The sequence below is a fragment of the Drosophila yakuba genome, chromosome 2R (genome assembly GCF_016746365.2).
Source record: "Drosophila yakuba strain Tai18E2 chromosome 2R, Prin_Dyak_Tai18E2_2.1, whole genome shotgun sequence".
Classification (NCBI taxonomy): domain Eukaryota; kingdom Metazoa; phylum Arthropoda; class Insecta; order Diptera; family Drosophilidae; genus Drosophila; species Drosophila yakuba.
This window is the reverse complement of record NC_052528.2, coordinates 45,311-50,858: the sequence shown is the minus strand read 5'-3', so window position 1 is coordinate 50,858 and position 5,548 is coordinate 45,311. Positions and strand designations below refer to the sequence as shown.

The 5,548-nt window shown below is 36.0% G+C and overlaps 1 long non-coding RNA gene across 1 annotated transcript; it reads right to left on the bottom strand.

Moving 5' to 3' along the window:
• Positions 1-1,557: 1,557 nt before the first annotated feature.
• Positions 1,558-2,946, bottom strand: LOC26535008. The gene is made up of 2 exons (XR_001453748.3): positions 2,259-2,946; positions 1,558-2,189 (listed from the first exon to the last, which is right to left on the bottom strand). It is a non-coding gene; the product is annotated as an uncharacterized LOC26535008 (long non-coding RNA).
• Positions 2,947-5,548: the final 2,602 nt, after the last annotated feature.

The following is a 5,548-nucleotide window of genomic DNA, read 5'->3' as shown; positions in this document are numbered from 1 at the left end:
TTTAACGAATCTTATATACCATTATAGAATACCACTAGGTACAATTTTCATCGTTCCTCTTTCATTGCTGTTTGAAAGGCGCTATATTGACACACCATAAAATGTTTACAATGCGTCGATACCTCGGTGTTTGTTTACAAACCTTCAATGTTTTTTAAAATTAACAGTATCAACTCCTACGACCAACTTTACGACCAATGCTTCTTGTATTTTGTTAAGCAATTCTTTTCGATTTATTAATAGAAATATTAAAAAAGAAAGTATATAATATTATTTTTTTGTCTATGAGACCAGAGACATAGACTCATCGGAAGTTTCTTTACAAATGTTGTGTCTAACTAAAGTCTAAAAAATCGCCAAAAATTTTTGTATTATTCACATCTATTGATTTGGCGTCTAACGCCCACAAAAACAGCCACGCCCACAATTTTAAAAATTTGTTATTTTTTGTTCATTCTATTAATGTTTTTCCCAATTTCGATCGACGCCACTACTAAGTAACGGTTATCTGAGAGTCGGGAAACTATAGCTTTCTCTTCTGTAATTATGATCGTTACCCGTATAGTAAAAGGGTATAGTAGATTTATTCAAAGTAAGTTTATTCTGTAATTATGATCGTTACCCGTAGAGTAAAAGGGTATACTAGATTTATTCAAAGTAAGTAAAAGGTACAAGGAAGCAAGGAAAATGCTACCGTTAAAAAATAATATGACCAAATAAAAGCTAAAACGTATGCACATACGCTTCCAGTGCCGTCGAAACAAAAGTGTTTATAACAAATTTATAAAAAAAAAAGTTTGGTAGTTTTCCAACTTCTCCTATTTGCCCTTATTCTTAAAAAAAAAATTTTTAAGTCTCGTGTACTAATTAAAAATTACGAATTATACGTCTATAAACATTTCATCTTTCATGATCACAACCGGTAACTAGAACCATATCCCCCAGAACCCTATGTTCTAGTGATTTTGGCCGGATGGTACGGTGGTGAAAGTGTTCAAAGCTAAAATTTAAAATAAGAAAAATAGCCCATGGGAATCAAAATTAAGTTATGTGGGCAGAACAATGCACCTTTCTCCCCGTCTTTATTTTACTAAATATTCTCTCCTCATTTAATTTTCTATCAAAATGCAAAAGGCGAGCGTAGCAAAATTGTATCCTGATAACTTTTCCTTTTCATTGTGTCATTGAGTTTACAGAGACTTTGCTAAAAGAAAGACCCTCAGGAATTCTGATGGGCGAGGAGGTGCGGTCCTAATTGTGGCTGAGTCCACTCCCGTAATCAGACGGAGAACTTTTTGATGGATTTCGTAACATAGAATTTATATGCCTAAAGCTATAATGACCGAAAGCTTTGTTTTACATACATTTCGTCTCTTATGAATTCTTATATTGTCCGCTATCCAAATCGTTTGAAACAAGCTGTCTGATAGGTGTCAATTGGTAGTTTTACACATTGCTGCCAAGGCTTCTGGGCAATAAACTGCTAAAATAACCTTCCAAACCTGCTAGAAACGGGTAGATCAAGTTCAAAAATAGCAAGAAAAAAAGCCATTTTGGTTTTGATGAATTTTTGTTTAATATATTGCTATTTGAAAATTGAAAGGCAATTATCCATTTCAAAGAACTCCATATTTTCCTAAGCAGTGTACGAGTTATTTGTTCCAATAATATTTAAGTACTTTTGAGGCACTTTAAAGTTGTGACAACATTTGTTAGACCGTGGCAATCCATAACTTTGAATATAAATTAATTAATGTTTAATAAAAAGTCAAAGTTGTTAATATTGTGTTAAAAAATATTAATTACTGTATGTGTAAAATCGAATTAAGTGTGTCAATGTTCATTGAGTTTCTTAGCTTCGATTTTACAATGTTCATTTGCCTAACTGGTCAAACGTTTGACCACGGCAGCGATAGTACGTTAAAAACAAAAGAAGCTAACGCTTTAAATCGGTGATTTCCTCCCGAATCCACATAATTGTTTTCCTCAGCCGAAAATTTTACAGTGCAAGCCGTATTTTCCCATTTTAACAGATGTATGTTGTTATATTGTAGAACGACCTGTTCAATCTTAGAGACAGGCAGTTTGAAACGCTCTAGAATATTAATAACAGAGCCCTTTCTAGTTTTACAATTTTCTCAACAGAAAAAATGTCGATTTGCTGAAGAATTTGGAAGTTTTTGGGTAATCTGAAAAAAAAATTTATAAAATAAAAGAAGTGTTAGCCTAATTATTTATATGCATAGAAAATTGCTTACCTCTGTTTAAGCTCATCTATAAGTGAAATGATAAACTCCGTGCACCTAAATCGAATCTCTATTTCCACTTTGACTTTGTCGCCATCAAATTTTGTGGCGCACAATATACCCATGTGATCGATGGGTGAAATAGCAGAATGGGATGCAATAAACAAACATAAGGCTGCTGCTTTGCTTCGTTTTAGGAAGCACATTTGGTGTAAACACAATTTTATTTTTTTGAGTAAAGCAACTCGTTGCCGCCTTATGCTTCTTGGTTTTGGCATGTCCCTGCAAATCGTACAGCTTTGAAACTATACTGGATTTGCAATATCTGCAATAACACTTATTAGCGTCATTTGGATAAATTGACATCCAATCCTTGAACAACGGATCGCGAAGCCAAGTGTCTCGAGGTTTTTATTTATACTGAACTTTTGGCATTTTAGTATAACTTTTTGCTGCGTCCTTAGCCTTACAATACAAAAAGATGGCAATCAGTTTTATGCACTATGTATTGCAGCAACTATCGATTAATGTGATGTCACGTTTAACGTTAAGGGAGTGCTGCCAGAATTTGAAATAATGCTATAGGAGGCCAGATTGATTTTCAACCAGAGAGAACGCTATAGTCGAGTTCCCCGACTATCTGATATCCGTTACTCAGCTAGGTGAATTGCGAAGGAGAGTCTTGAACACTGACAGTTTTTGGCGGTTTGTGGGCGTAAGAGTGGGCGTGGCAAAAAGTTTTTTGGCAAATAGATAGAAATTTATAAGACTAATACAAAAATGAAAAAATATCAAAACATTTTTCAAAAGTGTGGGCGTGGTAGCTTTGGGCGGCTTGTGGGCGTTAGAGTGGGCGCGGCAAAAAGTTGTTTGGCAAATCGATAGATATTTACAAGACCAATACAAAAATGAAAAATATCAAAACATTTTTCAAAAGTGTGGGCTTGGCAGTTTTGGGCGGTTTGTGGGCGTGGCAAAAAGTTTTTTGGCAAATAGATAGAAATTTACAAGACTAATACAAAAATAAAAAAATATCAAAACATTTTTCAAAAGTGTGGGCGTGGCAGTTTTGGGCGGTTTGTGGGCGTTAGAGTGGGCGTGGCAACATGATTCGACAAACTTGCGCTGCGTCCATGTCTCTGGAGTCTGTGTGCTTAATCTCAACTTTCTAGCTTTAGAAGTTCCTGAGATCTAAGCGTTCATACGGACGGACAGAGGGACGGACAGACAGACGGACGGTCAGACTGACCTGGTCAGATCGACTCGACTCAAGAATATATATTCTTTATATGGTCGGAAACGCTTCCTTCTGCCTGTTTCAACGAATCTAGCATACCCTTTTACTCTACGAGTAGCGGGTATAAAAATGCTAGATTTCCCGCCAGCAGCTAGCTAACAGTTTTTCCTGCATTTGACATTTAAAAAAGGCCAGTTCTGGCCGGCAAAAGGCTAAGTTGGCAGCACGGGTTATACATAAATTTACTTTTCCATATTGCACAACATGACTTCATTGACGGCTTGCTATATATATTGTTGTTGCTAGATAATTATTTTTGAAATTTATTATTTCGGTTACTATGTTTTGTAACAACTCCTGAAAGTGTGTTTTTATCTTATTCAACATGAACATCCATTTCATCTTCTTCTTCGCACTTTTACTAGCTGAATAACTGGGAACTCGACTTTAGCATGCTCTGTTGTTGTGTCTTTGCTTATGCTAATGAAAAACATAATATTGCGTCACTCTCTCTGTAAAGATGTATTATTTATAACATTTTTTACTAACAGCTAACTAAGTTTGTTCAATCCTCGAATGGTCCATTGTCATTGCGACATTTAGCACTTTTTTTAAAATTTTTTTAAATTATAAAGTCCAAATTCTACAAGCGCGACGGTAAAGATGGATTTCAAACTGCATATACATATGTATAAATATGTAACGGACAGTTCCGCCCGCCATACATAGAAAATTTGCTCCAGCCATCTTGGGTGTTTGAAAAAAGGCCTGCAATTAAGGAACGTCGTCGTCGATCAAACCTTTCGAGTACGGCAAAACTTTTCACATGGTGATTGACTTATCATTAATACCCGATATGAGATTTTGACGGGTTTTAAAGAAGAGGAGGTACCAACCGTACATAAAATTCAGATACGCCTTTTCTTTGGTGATATCAAAGAATGGGATCTTATTAATGTGCTCTTTACAAAACTCATTCACACTTGGAAATTTTTAACCGGGTTGTATGCGAAATAGAGAAAAATTTTTTCTGAACACATAAATAAAAGAATACATATGGTATCCAATAATCCAATAAGAACATTTATTGACACAATTAATGAGTCAATATATATGATGAAATTAAAGGCAAAATTATTGGAAGATGTGTGTAATTTTTGATCACATAATTCTTTGATAATTTAATGAAGAGTCCGTAGTTAAGTGTATTCGTGCCGGTGTCCTGGGTAAGGACTCAGGTCGAGGGAGGGGCATCCGATGTCAGGTAATGGTGCCTGCTAGCGTGGGCTCGTCGATTTTGGGTCGTGGGATCTTGGTAAGACCCTAAACCTTTCCAACATAATGAGAATAAATATTAGTGGTGCCCGAAAATTTCGTACCGTTCGTCAGTCAGCAGTCCTCACTAACCCACAAGCTGTAGCTTGATCGTAAAACGATCGGGCAATGTTTCGGCCACGTTCCCTCCCCTTCATGCGTCCGCATGCCTGATGGATCGTTGCGGGCCGCACAACGATGTCAAGGTTGTCCGTCAAACGTTATGTCATCTTTTTTGACATACTCTACTTCTCGCGTCAGCACCCCTTCTGTAAATGTTTACCTAAAGCGAGGAGTATCGAATTCATTACCAAGCAAAGGTGCGCACGTCAACAAAAATGTTGGCTATTCACGACTACAAACGTCGCTCTGAGGCTCTTGTTTTTGCATAACAAAAACAAGGCGGATTCTCGCCGCTGAAAAGTTTTTTTTATTTAAGAAAATATCGAACACAAAATATTTAAATTGAAATACATTGCCTGGAAGAGGCTAACAATAAAATATTATTCTTTAAACCTGACACCCTTTGGTTACCATTGTTACAAAAATATACTTATATATACTAATGGTGTAAAAATAAAATGAGCACGAGAATATATGTATATATATGAATATAGAGAAAACTCGGGAACTTACCCGACTTTAATCCGGAGCGATGAGATCTCGACGCGTTGGATCCTGGGTGTTGCTATATATGTATATATATAGTGATGGAGTTATACATACATATGCATTCGTGCACCAATTAATT